The sequence below is a fragment of the Armigeres subalbatus genome, chromosome 2 (assembly GCF_024139115.2).
Source record: "Armigeres subalbatus isolate Guangzhou_Male chromosome 2, GZ_Asu_2, whole genome shotgun sequence".
Taxonomy (NCBI): domain Eukaryota; kingdom Metazoa; phylum Arthropoda; class Insecta; order Diptera; family Culicidae; genus Armigeres; species Armigeres subalbatus.
The window spans coordinates 428,423,924-428,447,522 of NC_085140.1; the positions used below are offsets into that span (position 1 = coordinate 428,423,924).

Genomic DNA, 23,599 nt, shown 5'->3' on the forward strand with positions numbered 1-23,599 from the left:
TCGTATGATTTTGTATTTTGGCCATAACTTTCGATTTCATAGTCCGATCTGGCCAATTTCAAATAGGAAACAATGGGACAGGATTCTGCGTCGAATGCAACTTGTTACGAGCAAATCGGTTGAGGATAAGTGCCCGAAAAATGAGTGACATTTTTTACACGATTTTTTCGTATGATTTTGTGTTTTGGCCATAACTTTCGATCCCATAGTCCGATCTGGCCAATTTCAAATAATAATCAATGGGACAGGATTCTGCGTCGAATGCAATTTGTTGCGAGCAAATCGGTTGAGGATAAGTGGCCGAAAAATGAGTGACATTTTGTACGCGATTTTTTCGTATGATTTTGTATTTTGGCCATAACTTTCGATCCCATAGTCCGATCTGGCCAATTTCAAATAGGAATCAATGGGACAGGATTCTGCGTCGAATGCAACTTGTTGCGAGCAAATCGGTTGAGGATAAGTGCCCGAAAAATGAGTAACATTTTTTACACGATTTTTTCGTATGATTTTGTGTTTTGGCCATAACTTTCGATCCCATAGTCCGATCTGGCCAATTTCAAATAGGAATCAATGGGACAGGATTCTGCGTCGAATGCAACTTGTTGCGAGCAAATCGGTTGAAGATAAGTGCCCGAAAAATGAGTGACATTTTTTACGCGATTTTTTCGTAGCATTTTGTATTTTGGCCATAACTTTCGACGCCATAGTCCGATCTGGCCAATTTCAAATAGGAAACAATGGGACAGGATTATGCGTCGAATGCATTTTGTTGCGAGCAAATCGGTTGAGGATAAGTGCCCGAAAAATGAGTGACATTTTGTTGAGTAGTTTTGCGCACACACACACACACACATACACACACATACACACACACACACACACACACACACACACACAGACATCACCTCGATTCGTCGAACTGAGTCGATTGGTATATAACACTATGGGTCTCCGGGCCTTCTATAAAAAGTTTGTTTTTGGAGCGATCATATAGCCTTTACCGTATACTTAGTATACGAGAAAGGCAAAATGTAAGCTCTCAAACAAATATTGTTAGAAAAGCTTACAAAATTGTTAGATTCTTATATAACACTTGTATAGGAATCTAACAATTTCGCATATGCTCAGTTCTTATACAGGTTTTGGTAGATTCTTATACAGGATTGTTAGAAATTCTAACAACCGCCGGTTGAGTACATGTAATGACTTAAATAGTAGTTGATCGGTAGCTATATATGTGCTTTAAAGGGAAATTATTTTTATTAAGTGTTTACTGTCACTAATCATAAGAGTTTTAAAGTGATATGGGAAAGATTGCTATAAACCTTAAAGTGTAAGAAATAGTGAAAACTGGGAGAGTCAATAATGGCTGGAGATTCGGATAAGAGAATTCTACAAAATTAATAATTTAACAGCGTGCAATACTATGAATGAGGCTATCAACCAAGGATGTTCAAATTAGAACGCTCGAAAGAGTGAAGGAAAAGAAATACACGCGAGCCATACTCCGCATCTAGCCCAAACGTACCTGGCTGTTTTGATTTATTCAGTTTCATTACAAGCCAGATATCAGCTTCCTTGCTTCCATGAACCGCCAACAGCGTATGCAAATCCAAGAGCGTAATTAGACCAATTAGCAACAACACACAGTGCAAGTGCCCTGCCCAACCATCACTCCGGCCCGCGTTCCTCCTTCAGTTTCCACGATTCCGGTGCTCGCACAATTGCCTTACCGTTCCGCGTGTTCTGCGCCTACATAAAGCTTCCCAACATCAATCTCGCACGTCGCGCCGGTCGTTGCAGAGCGATGAAATATTTGTCGCCGTCATGAGCTGCTCTGTGCTACATGGCGATCCACACTCTTCCCCCTTTCATTTTCTCGAGATGGTACTCCGCAGCCCCCTCGGTGCAGCGTCGTCGGACACGGTGTGATTTTTATCATTTCCACCTAATCATCCCATCACTACCCGAATTGAAGGAAAGTATGGCAAAAGAACACGAAGAGACGTTCTCGAACGCTGGAAACCTGGAGAAGATGCGGTGGGTAAGGCCAATAAAAAATACGGCGGCGTGCAGAACAACCGTCCTCTGCGTGATTTGTTTGTTCTGTGAGTGTTTTGTGATTTGTGAGAAGAGGTACCTTTCCTCCCGTCTTCTGCCAGGCGGGCTAAGTGCGGTTCCGAATGGAACGGCGGAGGGAGAATGCAATGCGCTACAGCATTTTGATCCGAGCTGGAGCATAACTCATCTCACTCCCCCTTTCATCGCCCACCCACCTACCAAATGGCGTTTGTGTGAGCTATGCCCCCGCATGATACAAGGAGGGGGAGACTGGTACAATATGCGTCCCATTGCGTATTCTTGCATTATTGAACTGAGCATTATTGAACATAAAAATAATTCCTACCATTTGGTCAACTTAAGTCACCCATTTTGGAATTGAATTCATCATCTGGATCTACAAACATATTTTACTAAAAACAAGCTAACATTCTAAAAAAGTCAACACAACTTTGTATTTAAATGCTTGCAACTATAATGCTACATGAGGAAATACGTTTATAGCATTTTCTTCGGTTTCTTATGAGACACCATGTGTCATCTTGTATTACTCGAGCGATGCATTTCAGACCATTTCTTCACACATAATTTCGTTCTCCGATTTCTTGCTCGCATCGGGACAAGAATGCAAACCCCCCTCCCCCTGTACCCAGTAGAAACGTCTCATCTTCACGCGAGAATCTCAAACACACATGGCAACGAGCGCAATTCGTGCCAGTAATTTAAAGAAAACAAAAGTTTTACCCAATGTAACAATGAGCAGAATTCTGAGGAGAAGGTATTCGACCGCAGGCAGGCAGGCTTCCGAGTCCAAGGTAGAGCACCGTTCTCGAAGATAAAAGTAAACATGAGCTCTCGAACGCACTCGGATATAAGGTATTGCGGGTCCTTTCCCCCGTTCCCCCATTCCTTTCTGCAGTGTTGCGCTGAAGGATGACGAAAGATGATGATGCATTGGTGTTATGGAGTTACATTCGAAGAATTTCGTGCCAGTGAGCGAGCGAAAACATGATACGGTTAGGCGCCAGCCTAGCTCTTGGTCGGTTTTTTAATGCTTTGGCGGCCGGATGGCGCAAAGTTTCGACCGATAAGACGAACAAAATCCGGAGATATGCTGTGGGAATTGGCGACACAGTGGGTTGATCGACAGTGCCGCCAGTTATTCAAAACTGTGCATCAGATCTAGTGCCAAAAAATCTATTCATCGTATTTTTCTTAAGCATATTCTTAAGCAATTCTTCTTCTTTAGCTCTACATTCCAACTGGAACTTGGCCTGTATTTCAACACTATACACTATGCCCAGGGAGTCAAGAATGTTTCCCACCCGATAACATATTGGACCGGACCGAGAATCGAACAAGTTGCACGCGAGGCTAACTAGAGACTCTCACGTATCATGAAATGAGTTAGTTGTTTAATTCTCAAACAAGATTGATCATTATGGACACGTGCTTTGATGTCAACAAAAAAGCCTGTTTTTAATGTCTCGTACATGAATTGGGGACGCTCTTTTATTTTCGATAAATGTATCAGAATATCAGTGTCATACGAAATGCTAGGTGTCTGGCCAATTTGTCGAAACCGTTTTGTCAAATGCAGTTCGGCCGAATGCCATTTCTAAGAACTTCTTGCCTGATCGCTCCAGAACCGAACTTTCGATAGAAGGCTTGAAGACCCATAGCGTTATATACCAATCGACTCAGCTCAACGAATTTGGGTGATGTCTGTATGTGTGTGTGTGTGTTTGTGTTAAAAAAATATGGGACACACTTTTTTGTACTCAGCCTTATCCGATTTGCTTGCAACTGGTTGCATTCAACGAGGAATTTTGCCTAATTTTTCGCTATTGAAAATTGTCCCAATCGGCCATTTTGTTCCGAAGTAATTATAAAAACCCAGATTAATCCACCTAGCGGTGATGATGCCTTTCTCGTGCATCGTAAAATGTACTGAAAAAATCACATAGGAAAGGTCAAAAAAGCACTTTAGGGGGATAGATCGCATATTTTCTATCATTTTGCATGTTTTTGCATTAATTACTATGCATTTCCACCATTCTTGAAAAAAAAAATTTTTTTTTCGGTTTTGAATTTTTTTTCCAAGGGGGGACCCTTGGGAAAAAACAATGATTTTTCAATAATTCCGAAATGCAATGTCCGATCAGGCCAATTTTCAATAGCAAACAATGGGACCGCATTCCCCGTCGAATGCAACTTGTTGCGAGTGAATCGGGTAATGCTAAGTTCCAAAAAGTGTGTCTACAAAATTTGTACACATACACACATACACACACACACATACATACATACACACAAACAGACATCACCTCAATTCGTCGAGCTGAGTCGATTGGTATATAACACTATGGGTCTCCGAGCCTTCTATCAAAAGTTTGGTTTTGGAGTGAAATTATAGCCTTTACGTATACTTAGTATACGAGAAAGGCAAAACGTTTCGCTATTCTGAGAAATACCAGCTTTGAGAATAATGTCTCGAAGTTGGATCCCAGTTCGAAACCCTTTTGGAAATTAACGAAAATTCCTCAAAAGCCAATTCCAGCGCTTAAAGAGGGAAATAAAATTTTATTAACAAACTAGCTTTATGTACCCGGCCTTGCTCGGAATTGCCAGTTTGTTTCTCAGTTTTTTTCACAATCAGAAAATGATAAAACCAATTGGTCAACAGGGTAATTGTGTTTACTTATTGATACTTCATCATTTGAATAAAAGAAAGCTTTTGGAATCATTGACTGATTTTGAAGAAGAGATCATGGGTTTGAATAGGCTTATTCCGGACGAACGTTCATTTCTAAATAAGGAAAAACATCCACCGATGCCTTATTCCGGGTAAACGCCCATTTTTAAAGAAGGGATCACACCCACCATTGTCATATTCCGGGCAAATGCCTACTTTTAAAGAAACAATCACATCCACCATCCAGAAGGAAACACATTAATCATTGCTTCTCGCTGGGCAAACCATGATTCCCATGATGTCATCTTCTTGGATATGTGTATCGGGAAGTATCATTTTTGGCAAATATCATTTTCGTTAAAATCATTTTTGGTTAAACGTTATTACCGGTAAAATGTTATTGTAGAAGATTTGCCATTTTTTATGAACTCGGGCAATTTGTTCTCGGAGCATTTTACAATGTCAAAGAACCTCGAATGAACCAAATATGAGGGATTTTTAATTAACTCGTTTTCTAAACAATACCCAACCCCAATAACCTCCCGCATTCCAAAAGTCCCTCCCAGCCTTTCTATAATAGTTTCCTTTGGATAGAGAATACGTGTTTACAAATTTGGTTTGAATTCACCCATGCGATAAAAAGATATACTAAACTGTTCGTTTAATGAATATACCCTCTCTCTAATTCAGGTATGACACTCCCACCCAGTCTGATATAGTCTTCCTTAGACAGAGAATAAAGGTTCCAAATTTGGTGACCATCGGTACATGTGTTCAAAAGTTATGGTGAAATACACCCTCCACCTTTCAAAATAACCTATCCACACCCACTAAAATTGTTGCCTTAGGACACACAATATTTGATACAAATTTGGTTCAAATCGGTCATGGGGATCAAGACTTACATTTAATTGATCGATTGCTAAACAATACCCTTCCCCCCATACCCTCCCTCTTTTCCAAAGAGCATCCCTAACCAACCACGTCTTCTCCTTAACATGAAGAATGTGTGTTCCAAGTTTGGTTCAAATCGGCCAAGGTGTTCAGAAGTTACGCTGAGTTGATTGATACCATAACAATATCCCTCCCCCTTCTCCCAAGAAGATCTCTAACACACTATCGTCGTCTCCTTATGATGAAGAATTTATGTTCCAAATTTGTTTTAAATCGGCCAAGGGGTTCAGAACTTACACTGAGTTGATCGATATCTAAGCAATACTCCTACCCCCACACCCTCAATTTTTCTAAAAAGCATGCTTAACCCCCTATCGTCGTCTCCTTAAGATAAATAATGTGTGTTCCAAATTTGGTTGACATCGGCCAAGGGGTTCAGAATTTATACTGAGTTTATCGATAACTAAGCAATACCCCTCTCCCCACACCCTCCCCCTTTTCCAAAGAGCTTGCTGAACTTCCCTATCGTTGTCTCGTAAAGATAAAGAATTTGTGTTCCAAATTTGGTTGAAATTGGCTAAGGGGTTCGGAATTTACACTAAGTTGATCGATAACTAAGCAATACTCCTCCCCCCATACCCTCCCCCTTTTTCAAAGAGAATGCTTAACCTCCTATCGTCGTCCCGTAAAGATAAAGAATTTATATTCTATATTTGGTAGAAATCGGCCAAGGGGTTCAGAATTTACACTGAGTTGATCGATAACTAAGCAATACACCTTCCCCCACACCCTCTTCCCTTTCCAATAAGCAAGATTAACCTCCCTATCGTCGTCTCCTTACAATAAAGAATGTGTGTTCCAAATTTGGTTGAAATCGGTCAATGGGTTCAGAAGTTATGCAGGAACATACATACAAACATACATTTTATTTATTTATCATCAGACTAAGGCCGGAGTGGCCTGTGCTGCACATAAAAGACTTCTCCATTCAGCTCGGTCCATGGCTGCACTTCGCCAACCACGCAGTCTGCGGAGGGTCCGCAAGTCGTCCTCCACCTGATCGATCCACCTTGCCCGCTGTGCACCTCGCCTTCTTGTTCCCGTCGGATCGTTGTCGAGAACCATTTTCACCGGATTACTGTCCGACATTCCCGGCCCACCGCAGCCTTCCGATTTTCGCGGTGTGAACGATGGATGGTTCTCCCAACAGCTGATGCAACTCGTGGTTCATTCGCCTCCTCCACGTACCGTCCGCCATCTGCATCCCACCATAGATGGTACGCAACACTTTTCTTTCAAAAACTCCCAGTGCGCGTTGCTCCTCCACGAGCATCGTCCAGGTCTCGTGTTCGTAGAGAACTACCGGTCTAATGAGCGTTTTGTAGATAGTCAGTTTGGTACGGCGGCGAACTCTATTCGATCGGAGCGTCTTGCGGAGTCCAAAGTACGTACGATTTCCAGCCACTATGCGTCTCCGAATTTCTCTGCTGGTATCGTTATCGGCGGTCACCAGTGAGCCCAAGTACACGAATTCTTCAACCACCTCGATTTCGTCACCACCGATAGAAACTCGTGGTGGGTGGCTCACATTGACCTCTCTTGAGCCTCTTCCTATCATGTACTTCGTCTTCGACGTGTTGATGACTAGTCCAATCTTTTTAGCTTCGCTTTTCAGTCTGATGTAGGCTTCCTCCATCCTCTCAAAGTTACGTGCCATGATATCAATGTCGTCGGCGAAACCAAATAACTGGACGGACTTCGTGAAAATCGTACCACTCGTGTCAATCCCTGCCCTTCGTATTACTCCTTCCAAAGCGATGTTGAATAGCAGACACGAAAGACCATCACCTTGCCGTAACCCTCTACGCGTTTCGAAGGGACTCGAGAATGCCCCTGAAACCCGAACAACGCACATCACCCGATCCATCGTCGCCTTGATCAACCGTATCAGTTTATCCGGAAATCCGTTTTCGTGCATTAGCTGCCATAGCTGGTCCCGATCGATTGTATCATATGCGGCTTTAAAGTCGATAAATAGATGATGTGTGGGCACGTTGTATTCGCGGCATTTCTGCAATACCTGACGTATGGCGAACACCTGGTCTGTGGTAGAGCGTTCACCCATAAATCCCGCCTGGTACTGCCCCACGAACTCTCTTGCAATTGGTGTTAGTCAGGGGCATAAAATTTGGAGAGTACCTTGTAAGCGGCGTTCAGCAATGTGATTGCACGGTAGTTGCTACAATCCAGCTTATCGTCCTTTTTGTAGATGGGACACACGACACCTTCCATGCACTCCTGCGGCAGAACCTGATCCTCCCAAACCTTGGTAAACACCCTAGCCAGTGCCTCACCACCGTGTTTAAAGAGCTCTCCTGGTAGTTGGTCAACTCCAGGGGCTTTGTTGTTTTCAGCCGGCCGCATGGGCGTAGCCAAGGGGGGGCAGGGGGGGGCCGTCGCCCCCCCCTAAATTGTGGAAAGATTGCACGGGTACTGAAATTAATTCGCTTAAACATGTACACATTACGATCCAATCATATGCAGAAATAGGTGGTTGAAATTCAAAAGATTCCCAAAACTTATTAGGGCATGCAGGATCCATAATATATGAAAGTTCAAAACAACTCGAAACATTTCGGACTCAAAAATTCTCCTTGAAATCCCCTGGGAACTTCTGAATTCCTCCAGAAAGTTATCCATGAATTCCTCTGAAAATCGTTCGAAAATCCTTCTCATGTAATTGTAATTCCTCCTTATCTAGAAACCCCCCCTATTTTTTGTAGGAAATTCACGAGGAAATTCCTTGAAGATTTCTTTTCTTCTCTCCAAGATTTACTTCTAGATATTTCTTCGGCTATTCTCTCTTCAGGAAAAATCCGGCATTGCCTTCAGGCATGCATTCGACAGTTCCGTCAAGAATACATACGGAATTTCTTCCCAAAATTCTACCAGAAGTTTCTTCAAAAATTTATGACGGAAATCCTCCGATTTAGCTCCATAATTTCACTTGTAAATCTATAAGAAATTCCTTCGGAAATTCTTCTAGGAACTTCTCCGGGCATTCCTCTCGGAACTCTTCCTTCAATTCCTCCGGGATTACTTCCAGGAAATTTTCCGGGAATACCTCCAAACATTCAATAGCGAAATCATCTAGCATTCCAATCTGGAATTCTTTTCGCAATTACTTCAGAATATCCTTCAAGAAATCCTCTAGAAATATCTTTATTAATTTCTCCTGGAATTCGTCCAAGTATTTCCCCTAAAATTCTTACAGGTATTTTTTCGGGAGTTTCTTCAGGTACTTCTCCAGGAATTCCTTCAGGAATTTTCCCGGGAGATTTTCCGCGGGAGTGTACTAGAATTCCTTCCGGACTTAACCCGGAATTTACTCGAATATCTGCCAAGAGTTCTTCCAGAAATTTCTTCGGAACAATCCGCAGGGATTTTCTTCAGCAATTCATCTGGGAATACTTTCAGGATTTCATCTGGGAATTTCCACATTAATTCCTCCTGATATTTTTCTGGGAATTCCTTCAGATATTTTTTCGGAAATTCCTTTAGGAGCTTCTCTAAGAATTATTTCAGGACTTCCATGTGGGAATTCCTCCGGAAGTGCTTGTGGGAGTTCCTCCGGGAGTTCTTCCAGAAGTTTTCCCAAGAAATTCTCCGGTAATACCTCCCGGAACTTTACAGGGAATTCCTGGACGATATTTGGCAGGAATTTCACGGGAAATGGGATTTCGGAAATTCCTTCAGAAATATTTTTTCACTTCCTCTTGGGTATTCCACCGGATATTCCTCTGAAGTTCCACCAGTAGTTCCTTCGGGAATTCAATCAGGCTTTCTTCCAGGAATTCATTTAGCATTTCTTTAGGCATTTATCTACAAATTCCTCCAGAAGTTCATCGGAGAATTTCTCTGGGAGTTCTTACGGGAATTCCTCCGGGAGTTTCTTTTAAGAATTCTTCCAGGAGTTCCTCCTGGAATTCTTACGGAAGTTCCTTTGGGAGTTCATCCTAGAATTCTTACGAGAGTTCCTTCCTCCGGGAGTTCCTTTTCAGAGAAACACCCGGAGAAACTGCCAGTGAAACTCCCGGAGGGATTCTCGTAGAAACTGCTGGTGGATCTACCGGAGGAATTCCCGGAGGAGCTCCCGTAAGAACTCCCGGAGGAATTTCAAGAGTAACTCCTAGAAGAATTCCTAAACGACCTCCCGGATGAGCTCCCAGAGAAACTATCGGAAGAACTTCTGGAGGAATTTCCAGCTTAATTTCTGAAGAAAGCCTAAATGATTTCCTGAAAAAAACCTGAATAATTTCCTGGAATAGCTTCTGGTGGAACTCCCGGAGGAATTTCCGGAGAAACTCCCGGATGAATTGCTGGTGGAATTCCCGGAGGAACTCTCGAAGGAATTTTCTGGAAGAATTTCTGAAGAAACTCCCAGGAGAATTTTCAAAGGAACCCCGGGGAAACTACCAGAAGCATTCTCGGAAACAAGAGAATTCATCTTATAGACAAATCTCGTCTAGCTGAAACCTTTGTTGGAGTTTGTAGCTGGACCATCATCATCATCAGAGGACCTTCCGGAGAATTCTCAGAGGAGCTCACGAAGAAATTCTCAGAGGGGCTTCTGGTGGAAAATCTATATAAATTCCTGAAGAAGCCTAAATAAATTCCAATTCTGCCGAAATTCCCGGAAGAATTTTCAGAGGAACTGCCGATAGAACTACCGGAATTATTTCTCGAAGGAAATCCTAGAGAAATTGGAAATGCCAGTGGAACTCCTGGAAAAATTCCAGGAGGAATTTTCGGAGAAACTCCTGGAGGATCTCCCAGTGGAAATCTTGAAGTTTCCACCGGAATTCTTTCAGGATTTCATTGCGAATTAATCTAGGAATTCCTCCGAAAATTCCATTGTTGATTTCGTTTTCGGTATAATTTCTGTATAAATTTCCGGTGGAGTTCCTGGGGAAATTCTTTGAAATTTTCACAAGAAATTATTCGAAACAATTCGCGGAAAATTTTATGGAATTTACACAAGAAATTCGAAGATTTTTCGTGAAATTCTTAGGAATGTTTTCTACGGAATTTTCACGGAATATTCTTATTCTTAAAAATTATGGGAAACAGCACAAAATTATTTGAATTATTGCAGGGAATTCTGCAGAACTTGAAAAGAAGTTCGTGAAGATATTCTTGGAGTAAATAATGGTGGAATTTTCGGATCAATTCCCGGCAAAATTTATGGTGGAATTCCTGAAGACACTGCCGAAGAAGTTGCCGGAGGCATTCCTAAAGAATCCCTGATAGAATTTCGGATAGAACGCCAGGAGTAATTGTCGAAGGAATTCCTGGATAAAGCTTGCATATTGATTTTTCTGCATATTTTATGATAAATATTATTTCAGAGAGGATTTGTTTAGAAATTCAGATGTATGGTTCTAGTTTTCTTAAACTTATGGAAGAATGCAGGATTTTTATAATAATTGTTATATCCAATTTAATATTCTTTCTGAATACTAAGTTCGTTAATATTTTTCTCACTTTATTTAAAAATATCTGATGAGCAATAAATCACGCATTTTTAAATCCATTATTGTTTCAATCATTATTGTTTCGATTTGGTTTGGATTTGGTTTCATGTGTTAATATTCATGTGTTTTTATAAAACTACTATAAAACTACGATTTAGAAGACCAAAAAAGTTGGCCCCCCCCTTCTCGAATTCCTGGCTACGCCCATGGCCGGCCGATCTCCTCCTAGATTTCCTGGAGATTCGGAGCCGGAAGTCGCATGTCCTGCGCGCGCCATACCGCCACCGTTGTCTGCCATATCGCCATTCAGGTGCTCTTCGTAGTGCTGCCGCCACCTTTGGATCACCTCACGCTTGTTTGTAAGAAGGTTCCCGTTTATGTCCTAACACATATCGGGCTGCGGCACGTGGCCCTTACGTGAACGGTTCAACTTCTCATAGAACTTTCGTGCGTTATTAGCGCGGTACAATTCCTCCGTCTCTTCACGGTCTCGATCTTCCTGCTGGCGCTTTTTCCTCCGGAAAATTGAGTTTTGTCTGTTCCGCGTCCGTTTGTATCGTGCCTCGTTGGCCCTCGTGTGGTGTTGCAGCAATCTCGCCCATGCTGCATTCTTCTCCTCAACTAACTGCTCACATTCGCCGTCATACCAGACGTTTCTCTGATCCGGAGCCACCGTGCAGCGATTGCGGTGCTTCCAATGACGGATCGAATATCTCTCCAGCCATCTTCAAGAGATGCTGCGCCTAGCTGCCTTTCCGTTGGGAGTGCCACTTCCAGCTGCTGCGCGTAGTCTTGGGCTAGTCTACCGTCTTGTAACCGCCCAATGTTAAGCCGCGGCGGACGACTCCGACGCGTGTTGATCACCGTCGAGAGTTTTGAGCGCAGACATACTGCAACGAGGTAGTGGTCGGATTCAATATTCACACTGCGGTAAGTGCGTACGTTCGTGATGTCGGAGAAGAATTTACCGTCGATTAGAACGTGGTCGATTTGGTTTTCCGTTACGTGATTAGGTGATTTCCATGTGGCCTTGTGGATATTCTTGCGGGGGAAGAAAGTGCTTCGGACTACCATTCCGCGGGAGGCTGCAAAGTTTATGCATCGTTGGCCATTCGATACGGTATGCAGACTATCCGGTCCGATGACCGGTCTATACATTTCCTCCCTTCCTACCTGAGCGTTCATGTCACCGATGACGATTTTGACGTCCCGCAGTGGGCATCCATCGTATGTCTGCTCCAGCTGCGCATAGAACGCTTCTTTCTCGTCGTCGGATCTCCCTTCGTGTGGGCAGTGCACGTTGATGATGCTATAGTTGAAGAAACGGCCTTTTATCCTCAGCTTGCACATCCGTGCGTTGATTGGCTGCCACCCAATCACGCGTTGGCGCATCTTTCCCAGCACTATGAAGCCGGTTCCCAGCTCGTTGGTGGTGCCACAGCTTTGGTAGAAGGTAGCCGCTCGATGCCCGCTTTTCCACACTTTCTGTCCTGTCCAGCAGATTTCCTGCAGCGCTACGACATCGAAGTTACGGGGATGTAATTCATCGTAGATTATCCTGTCGCAACCTGCGAAGCCTAGCGACTTGCAGTTCCATGTTCCAAGCTTCCAATCGTGATCCTTTATTCGTCGCCTAGGTCGTTGCCGATTGTATCGAGTCGTATTATCTTCTATGTCGTTCGTAATAGTTGTTTTTAAAGGCGGCTTATTGGGCCTGCGCAAACCTCCTGTCTCGTCGGAGGGCCGTCGTGTCAGGGCTGTTTAACGTCCCACCTAACACCAGGACTTGGGCTTGTGCGCTTTGAGCGGCACACGGTCGCTTTGGCGGAGCCTACTTGCGGATACATGCAGCTTTTTATAGAGGTTTAACAGGGCCCACTGTCAAACCCCACCACATCCTAGGCAGGCGCCACAACTCGCAGATGGCCTGGAGAGGGATCGTCAAGCCCTTGGACATAGTCCCTGCTGCCCCCGAATACAAACATACAAACATTAAGTTTTATATATATATGGATGGCGAAAAGGCTCAAAAACTTGCTCAGCAGTTCGAGAGTGCCCATAATTTTAGTCTAGGTCTCACTAGTCCAATTGAGGATCAGGTTACACGGAGCTTCGAAGACATTCTTAATTAAGAGAATGTTTTCTCCCCTTCGTTGGGAACTAATTTGGATGAAGTGAGATCTATTACTAGAAAATTAAAAAATATGAAAGCCCCGGGTGATGATGGTATTTTCTACATACTTATCAAAAAACTTCCTGAGAGCACTTTATCCTTTTTGGTTAATATAATTAACAAATGTTTTCAATTGGCATACTTCCCAGATAAATGAAAAAACGCCAAAGTTGTTCCAATTTTGAAGCCGGACAAAAATCCAGCTGAGGCTTCTAGTTATCGCCCAATCAGTTTGCTTTCTTCAATAAGCAAACTGTTTGAAAAGATTATTTTAAATAGAATGATGGTTCATATTAATGACAATTCTATTTTTGCTGATGAGCAATTTGGTTTTCGCCATGGGCATTCAACCACTCATCAGTTATTAAGAGTTACGAACTTAATTCGGCTCAACAAATCTGAAGGATATTCGACTGGAGTTGCTCTTCTTGATATAGAGAAAGCATTTGACAGTGTTTGGCATGACGGTTTGATTGTAAAATTGATGAATTTTAATTTTCCTCTGTACATCATTAAACTGATCCAAAATTATTTATCAAATCGCTCACTTCAGGTGAACTATCAGAATTCCAAATCTGATAGATTACCTGTAAGGGCTGGTGTCCCCCAAGGCAGCATACTGGGACCCTTATTGTATAACATTTTTACTTCTGACTTACCTGATTTACCACCAGGGTGTCAAAAATCTTTGTTTGCAGATGACACAGGTCTCTCAGCCAAAGGGCGAAGCCTTCGTGTCATTTGTAGTAGATTGCAAAAAAGTTTGGATATTTTCTCCACTTACTTGCAAAAATGGAAAATTTCCCCGAATGCTTCCAAAACTCAGCTTATAATTTTCCCACATAAGCCGAGAGCTTCTTATTTGAAACCTTCTAGCAGACATATTGTCACTATGAATGGGGTTCTAATTAATTGGTTTAGCGAAGCTAAATATTTAGGACTTCTGCTAGATCAAAAATTAACTTTTAAAAAACACATTGAAGGCCTTCATGTAACAAATATATTAAGTGTCTATATCCACTTATAAACAGAAAATCAAAACTTTGTCTTAAGAACAAACTTTTGATTTACAAACAAATTTTTAGACCAGCCATGTTATATGCTGTGCCAATATGGACTAGTTGCTGCAATTCCAGAAAGAAGGCCCTTCAGAGGATTCAAAATAAAATTTTGAAAATGATTCTGAAGTTGCCTCCGTGGTATAGTACCAATGAACTTCATAGAATTTCTAATATTGAGACATTGCAACAAATGTCCAACAAAATAATTTCCAATTTTAGACAAAAATCGTTGCAATCTTCTATTGCAACGATTAACTCCTTGTACCCTTAGTATAAATTAGGTTAGGTTTAGTTTAAGTTGAAAACATTGTAATTCCTACATGGGTCAATTAAACCAGAGGAAAAATTTTAACTACCAGAGGTAATTGAAATGTATTAATAATAACTAAAAAGTAACATAGCAAATAAGGATGATAGTGTTAAGAAAACACGGAACACCTAGTCTAAGAGATGAATGCTAATTAGATAATTAGCAAATAAAATTAGTCAAACAAAATGAGTTAATCCCCGCGAAAAAATTCACAAAAATTTAAAGAAAAATCAGGGGGTATTTAAAAAGCTGTGAACGTCCAGGTGAACCGTGAAACCGGTCCGGGAAGCCGTCAGGTTCTCCAAAACCGTAAAGGATCCAGTTGTTCATTATCGGACAAATCTGCTGGCCGCTGGTTTTAATCGCCAAGCAGAATGGTCCCTCTCAACCAGCCAAGATGGCTAATCCAGGGTCTGCCAATAAGGCATTTTATGAGACAGATCGAATCAGCTGTTTTTTTCGTGTTTATCTACTTTGATATTTAATGGGAGCCCGTATGTTTGGTAATTTCGCGCTGAACATTCCGATGGGTCCCATCATCAATTCTAGCTGTTTTACTTTTAGATTACCAGGGCCTTAGAATAAAGTTTTTCATTTGATTGTTGAAACGTGTCGTTAGATTTGTCATACCATTGCATTCTAGGCATAGAATTCTGAAGAAAACACGAATGAAAAGTAAAACGTCTCATGAAATACCTTATTATTCCAAGAAGAAAAGACGTTGGTACCATACGATCCAGAACCACCCACGACGGCTGTCCATGAAGCGGTTGTGAGTTTTCTTTTGTGTTGCTGAAAACCCAATAGTTAGCCGACCATGGGATTGTTGGATAGTCTCTTCTGTTCTCAGTTGGTCAATTACTGTTGGTTGTGGATTCGATTTAAAAAATTTCGAACTTAGAAGGGAATAGTACCAAGCACTAATATTCATAAGTTTTTATAAAAGTTTAGAATATGCATTAATTCTAATACAACATTTTTGTAGCTTTTGCCAAAACTATGATTCTGGAGATCTCGAAAACGATACCAGTAGATAAATTCGGAGACGTATCATGGCAGGAAATCGTACGTACTTTGGACTCCGCAAATCGAATGGAGTTTTCCTTTAGACCGGTAGTCCTCTACGGACACGAGATCTGGACAATGCTCGTGGAGGACCAACGCGCGCTTGGAGTTTTCGAGAGGAAAGTGTTGCGTACTTTCAATGGATGGAGATAGAGGTGTTGAAGCAGAGGTACTGATGTGTTGTGTCCAAAATCGTTGAAGAATTTATTTAACCATACTAACGCTTGTGACGTGTGACAATGCCGTTTCCCGTGAAGTGAAAAGATGTATTGCTCATGCGAGTATTTTTGGTTTTCTATGGGTTACGTATTCAGCTCAGATCCCGCAACGGCGTGACCGGAATGATTCGAGTATATGATGGTTTTCGCAATTTAATCTTTGGTTCGGAAACCTGAATGTCTGAAAGTCTGTAATCGATGTAATCGAGGAAAATAAATCGGACACAAAAACTGCCGAATTCAGTCAGTATTTTTTGCAGGTATTTATTGACAGTTCGATCTTTTTGAAAGTTATATTTTTATCTTCAACGACTTTTCTACAACACTATGGAAATAAATCAAATAGGTTCTCCTTTGTGTTATCGTTCTAATTCCATTGCACCCGCAACATTCTTGAACCATTTTTGTTACTACTTGTTGGCGAATTCAATTACCTACGATATGATGATTATCTTCTGCAGCAAATTATGTTATTTCTGTCTACATACTGCTTTACCCCTACAAAAAAATTCTCTTCTCCCCGACGGGGAATTGAACCCCGGTCTCCCGCGTGACAGGCGGGGATACTGACCACTATACTATCGAGGACGAGTTATTCTCTAAGTGGAAATATTGCATGCAAGTTCTACTTGCAATAAATTTAAATGCGATGCGATAAATGCGATATCGGTTTCTAGGTCAACACACCGAGAACTATTTAGCAATAATTATGGTTTTAATAATGTGCATTGTAACAATTCCAACTTTGAGTAAGCAACAATGTTGCAACGATAGGCATTAGAAAACTTTTTGATTGATTTTTTTTAAAGCTTCATTTAGGTGTTTTTTTAGTTTTTGATTGATTTTCATCAGTTGAGTTGAGTTGAGTTGATATTGCGCTCTAATAAATTTTACATCACACCGATTGATTGGGATTGAATTCAGAGTAATCACTGTAGAATTTTGAAGATGCCAAAATTAGTTTGATGGAAGTCTATTTCTATCCTTATAACTATCTATACACATATTAATTCGTTTGAATCCGCGAGTTAATAAATCTACAACACGGAGTTCTTTTTAAAAAAAAACTTAATCGACTAACTACCTTCACTGTTCACAATCAACTGATTTATTTTCCTCAACTTAACTACATTACAAGTATGCTGAGTCTACAAGTTCGATGATCGCCCTCGATATCGTTCGCCTGGTTCTGCTGATGCGCCCCGATGTTGCCAACTCCAAAAATGCTGACACCGATGGGACCGTCGATGGAATTCCACAAAGTCCGGTCGGCAACGACATTAACTCGCGTATTGGCATAACGGCTGGATGGATTTGCATCATTTTTTTCAACTAAGGGAGCATCCATAAATTACGTAACGCTTAGATTGGGGAGGGGGGGTTGACCGAAGTGTGACAATCCATACAAAAAATTTCAATGAGTCATACAAAAAGTGTGACATAGGGGGGACGGGGGTTGAAAATGGCAAATTTTTGTGTTACGTAATTAATGGATCTTCCCAAATGCAGCGAACAGTACAAAGCCCAACGCTTTTCTAGAATATTGACTCATTTTAAAATCACGAGAAGAATTGATACTATCGTAAGAAAATATAAACAAAAGTGAAAAAAAAATCTAAAATATAGATTTGCATGGCCTTTTTGCACAACAATAACAGGAACAACGACAACATCTGCCGGGTCTCAACAAGTCCATCTTCTCTGTTTCTCTTATTATAACAAAACCTGCTTTATCGAACACTACCATAAAATACCACTTCTCCCCGACGGGGAATTGAACCCCGGTCTCCCGCGTGACAGGCGGGGATACTGACCACTATACTATCGAGGATGTGTTGCGTTTTCGCTAAAAAATATCATTTTCGTTTGATCTCATAATGAATAATAGAAATTATTTGCATTAAATTGATTATAGAGTAACATAAGCAAAGAGGACGTAGCAAATATTTAATAAAAATTGTAACCTAGTGATGTTCGAGCTGTCAAAGATATAAATGTATAAATTAAACATTGAAATACATAAAATTAACCCTCCCCTGTTTTCGAAGACATCTTCGAACAAATTTTAATCAAATTTTCCATTCTCCCTTTATGTTTGTTAAATGGATTTGTTGTTTGTTGTTTGGATTGATAATTTAATGTAATTAATCAATCGCACCTTCAAACATGAAAAAAAGATCGCAGTAAGTCGTGCGGTGAATGGACGTGCTTGGTTTTCAATGTCAAATTTTTTTCGCGGAATTTTCGGTTGACTTTGAATCAAATTAATTCAATTTTGAAGCCTTTCGGAATCTCGTTGGATCTGGATTCTGGAATGACCACAGTAATGGCAATAAACAAGATAGATGTGATCTGCCAGAGGCACTTCGATAAATAGGTGACAGTGTCACTTACCCTTGCGGATGCTTCATTTGACAGAGAAAGTTCATACCCACTTGCTAGCAGTCGAAGTGTGGCTGGGATTCCCGTTCAAACTGGCTCAATAATTCAATACTGCCTATGTCCACAGATAGGATAACTCTAGTGATCTAGAATCGTGCCCGGAATGCTGACTGCAAAATGTTCGAATTAATAACGATAATAACGATCATCGGCTGAATGGTAACACTAATAATGTTTTATTCAAACTTGGATCTGGTAAGATATTGGTAGCTCAAGATCCAGAAGGTAAGTGGTAAAATCAAGAAAGTAAGTGGAGTTAAAACAGTTTTACTACAAATTATGAAAATTAGTAAAGTGATAGTTGCTTGAAACAAAAAAAGTGAGGGACATAAGATTCCATCAAGATTAGGATTTCAAGCAATTTATGGTTCTACTACCTATTTGATGAATTGTATTACAGGTATTTTAGTTGTTTCATTTACTTTTCGAATCATTCATATACACTTTTTATATTATTTGAATAGCCCTGATGCCCAACAGATTTTTCATCTATCTATATCTTAAGATTTCTTATTCATTATGTTCTGTCAAGGTTTGGGTTATGGTGATTTCTCAATGCAAAAACATTAGTTATGCATTTTCAAGTTATGAATTAGTGAATTATTTTCTAATCTAAAATTACGATTTTTCTTATTGATACGAAATTTTATGACTGGTACAGTATACGAAATAATTTTTTGCATTATTCAGTTCCAATTAACAGCATAAGTAAGGCATTTTGCAGTAAAAAAGGATTGACCAGTTTATTTTTTGGAACGCAAACTAATTGTTTTAGATGGTATATCTGCTCAAGGGAGATAATCCATAACAAAATTATTATTCTTGTAATATCGTATTGATTCGTAGCAAAGCAATGTTGGTCGAGCGCCGAAGCACAAATTATCGGCTGCGGATGTAAAATACCTTCGCAGGCGTGGCGTAGCGGCGCCCATGACTACAGTTAAAATGAAGCCTGCAGGACATGACTGTGGTATTCTAACATGTCGATGTATCTGCAAACGGAACGTACGCGAAATATAATATGAAATTAACGAACAGGGAAAATTTCAATGACGATAGTGTAACAGGTGAAATCAATCAAATTTCTATTACTATAAAATCCTAATTACTCACTCATGTTTCTTGAGCACCACTAGGGGTACACTGCATGTAATCACATATCCGTTTCATATGAATGGAAAACCCAGTAAAAATGGGACAAATATGCGGTTGCAGGCAGTACATAGGGCCAATGTAAAGGATCTCCAACTTAATGCACTAATGAGTGTAACTTAAGTGCACGAAATGGTCTATTTTGATTAGACTTGATTCTTCATCACTACTTTCCTGTGAAACGACAGCTTTTTTATTTATAAATTTACGTTATTCCATGTATTAAAATTGTATATGATTTCCAATCAATAAACCTTGTTATTATGTTGTAATGTTTGATACTGCCTCCCTTTTTTGGAACACATATTTTCAGAATTCAAGAATTCAATTTCAAATTCAATTTTTCAATACCATTGACGCAGATGATCCTATTTGAAGGCAGCAGCATGACACTATCAGCTACCTGTACTTACACAGCTGCTAAGCTAGCGTGAACGAACGCAGCCTCCAAATCGGCCATAGTTGGGCATTGTGATCACGTTTTCAATGGAGGCAAAGGATGATAGAAAATGCAAAGCTCTGGACAAACTAAGTTGGTGAGCATGTTCCAGTTCTTTCTTTTAGTGCTTCAGTATGCTATGTTCATGAAATTTTACATTAAATACGCACAGGGCATCGTTTGCTGCTATTGCCGCGGATATTGTGGGAGTCCCAGGTATCCGGTTCACGCTTTGGTTTGCAACGGTGGCTCTTCTCGACCTTCTACTCCCTGAGTAGTTAGTACGAATAAGGGCGTCCTTGTGAAGTTTTGCTGTACCTGTTATGAATAACTAGTACATCCCATTCCCCACACTCCCTGAAGAAACCCTTCTTACTTCAGAAGTGAATCCTTTTTGTGGTACTAGTATTCGTAACAAAAAGGGCACCATTACGGAGCATGAGATTTGATCAAATTATTCGTAGTACTACTTGATCAACACCCCCAGATGGGTGAGGGATAGAGGATGACGCACACACACACACACACACATTAATCAATCGCACCTTCAAACATGTTTTCATGTGGTACAGGGTCTTAGGGTATGATCAGTGTTGAAAAATGTAATTTCGTGTCATGGGACTAATTTGCTGATAACTTTTGTCAAAAGTTATTATTAATTCAGGAATCATGATTGAATTGAAGGTCTTAAAACATTATCTATCAGACCATTGATCTGAGCAGTATCATGAAATCTCAAAGTCAATTGAGTATTTTGACCCGAATGTTAGCTTTACACCCAAGTTTTTTTTACACGGTTTGGTTTTGGTCGTTTAAGACCTTCAGGGTCAATGAAGCAATGTGTTAACCCCACCAAAAAATTCACAAAAAAAATCAAAGAAAATTCAGGGGGTATTTGAAAAGCTGTAAAAGTTCAGGTTAACCGAGAAATTAATGAATTCCAACCGCGTAAAAAAAACCTGGGTGTACCTACATTGATCTCAATTTAGTACTGTGATGAGCTCCTGTCTATCCAATTGATTGCAGAAAATTCTGTCGTTCGACCGTCTAGCCAATTTTTGGAGCGACATTTTCAACAATTGGCACATAAAACTGATTGATGTCATGTCATATCAAATACAAAAAAAAAATTAATAAGGCTTTTTATGTCTTGCAATTTACCATTATTTCGAAAGCATGTCATTCGAATGACCCGTTTAGTTTTTTACAGGGTTAAAAAGTGGCTGACTAAATTTACTATTTAGCATACAATACTGGTTCTAAATATAAATTGTGGGACATGAAAGCAAAATTGCAAAAATGTCACGAAAAGTCATGACACGAATTTGGCGTTCACACCGCCAAGAGGGTTTCAATCACTTGCGAGTGGATCAAAGTAAGCGTCGATTGCGACCGGTCGCCAATGTTTACGGTTGTCAAGTTAGTTTTATCTCCTGTGTTTCGATCCAGCTGAAGGATTTGGACTAAATTGCTGTTATAATTAGAAAAGCTATTCAGTTCTCAAATCTAGTGTTTTCGCGCCTTCGTTCAAAAATTGCATAAAGGCATGCACAATTTCTTACATTTAACGCAGGTCGTGCGCCGAGTGTTGGTGCGTGCGAAAGTAGGTTCCCAGTGAAGGGTGAAAAGTGACTTAATAGAATAGCAGTTCGGCCAAATTGCACGAAGACTAGTTTTGAAGTTTTGTTCTTATTAGTAGTTTTGACGATTACTGTCTGATGGCTGAGTAAGGTCTGTTTTAGGTGAAAAGATTGACAGGACGGGAAACAGTAGCCTTCTGCCCTCAGTATCTCTTTCATTTCTACGATTGTGATCATAAATATTATCCGCAGTGTGGGGTGGACGGTGGTCTAAGTGAAGGAGTGAAGGGTACATGAATAACTTATTTTAATAACAAAACATATATGAATGAATAAATTGTAACTGTGAAGTGTTGGTACAACCATTGTTTAAGTTGAGGAAGCAACAGCAAATAACTTATTATTATGTAGAAACAAGAAACCACTTTGAAACACTTATAATTTTATCATTTGTTTTACCATTCGTTCAATGGTATTCCTATCATGATGCTACTCAGATTAGCAAAAAAGATACCGCCCCCGGGTGGACTCGAACCACCAACCTTTCGGTTAACAGCCGAACGCGCTAACCGATTGCGCCACGAAGGCAGATGAAAACGTGGTGTGAAATTGCATTACTTCAACCTAAACTGCGATTGGCGCAAGGATATTCTACTGTTCTCTGCTTAATCGTGAATGATAGAAAACATTTTGAAATTTTTCAACACTGTAAACAGCTGTTAATGTGCATTCGATTCTTTGGTATATCTGAGCAAAGCTTGTGCAAAGATATTATCCCTATTCGAATAGCGCTTTGAAAAGATATCATTATTATTTGAGTATCTAATGATGATACTGATAGCCAGCCAACTTCGGTTTTGTTCACGTTGTGAGCTGAGAATTGTCGAACTGTGAATAGACGAACATTATACTCTGTTTATTGAGGGATAGATAACTATCTTTGCTCAGAAGATTAAATGATGAGATGGTTTGCAATGTCTTCATTAACATCTAAAGTTCACTGATAATAACTTTTGATCAACAAACAAATATACATAAACATTAAAAGTTATTAGGGGAACGGTTCGGCACTTCATCCCATTTGGTTGGTTTCTTATTTTTGTGATTTTTTTCACCAGTCAGCACGCGTGCCAGCAAAAAGAAGCGACGAGATTGGTGCTGTATTCCTTTGTTTTGCGATGAATTTATGTTCAGTGAGATGGAAAACGGAATAGTTCCCCAATATGTACAGTGCATATATGAATACAGGCACGAATAAATATTTGTTTGCTTGATATTAAAATGTTTCTCAATATGTCGATTTATCATGTCGAATCAACATTTACATATCAATACCAACAAACATGGAACAAGTTTGGCAATGTAGACGCCTGGTGCAAAAGAGTATCAAAAATTGTATTTTTACGTGTCATAACTAACCAACTTTACTGCTTTATTTCCTACAAAAAAAAAACTGATTAGCAGAGCGTAGTTTCGATCTACGGACCTCTGGGTTATGGGCCCAGCACGCTTCCACTGCGCCACTCTGCTTCTATATTTAGCTGTTTCTCATACGTGATTTTGATCCGTATCCGTATTAGTTATCGTTCAACAAGGTGTATACATTGGTTTGTTTCAAATTGATAATTTATGGGCTTCACTCGATGTCTCCCTATGGCGATCAACATTTCTGATAGATTTTATTGGCTTGAACAAATTGACACGATTTCTAGACTGCAATCCAATTAGAATAACTCTGGGAATCGTGCGTTTTCCTTGATTATGTTTTGTCGCGGGTCCTATTGCATGGAACTTATTTGAATTGCACAGTGACATTCCAATTAGAATAAGTAAGACCTAAGTTATCAAAGCATAAAATTATTGGATCGCCTGAATGTATGCACGACGCGTGTCAAGGAAACTGTTATACTTGAGACGGAAGATCTATTTTTGTATGAAATTGTGATCCTATTAGAATTATGGCTGTGCTTAG

At 40.3% G+C, this 23,599-nt stretch overlaps 4 non-coding genes across 4 annotated transcripts; all 4 read right to left on the reverse strand.

Annotated features, from left to right (window-relative positions):
• Positions 1–16,530: 16,530 nt before the first annotated feature.
• On the reverse strand, positions 16,531–16,602 carry Trnad-guc (transfer RNA aspartic acid (anticodon GUC)). Its single transcript has one exon. It is a non-coding gene; the product is annotated as a tRNA-Asp (tRNA).
• A 1,171-nt stretch (positions 16,603–17,773) lies between these two features.
• Positions 17,774–17,845, reverse strand: Trnad-guc (transfer RNA aspartic acid (anticodon GUC)). Its single transcript has one exon. It is a non-coding gene; the product is annotated as a tRNA-Asp (tRNA).
• A 4,296-nt stretch (positions 17,846–22,141) lies between these two features.
• Positions 22,142–22,215, reverse strand: Trnan-guu (transfer RNA asparagine (anticodon GUU)). The gene has a single exon. It is a non-coding gene; the product is annotated as a tRNA-Asn (tRNA).
• Positions 22,216–23,085: 870 nt separating this feature from the next.
• Trnam-cau (transfer RNA methionine (anticodon CAU)) lies at positions 23,086–23,157 on the reverse strand. Its single transcript has one exon. It is a non-coding gene; the product is annotated as a tRNA-Met (tRNA).
• Between the last annotated feature and the right edge of the window lie 442 nt (positions 23,158–23,599).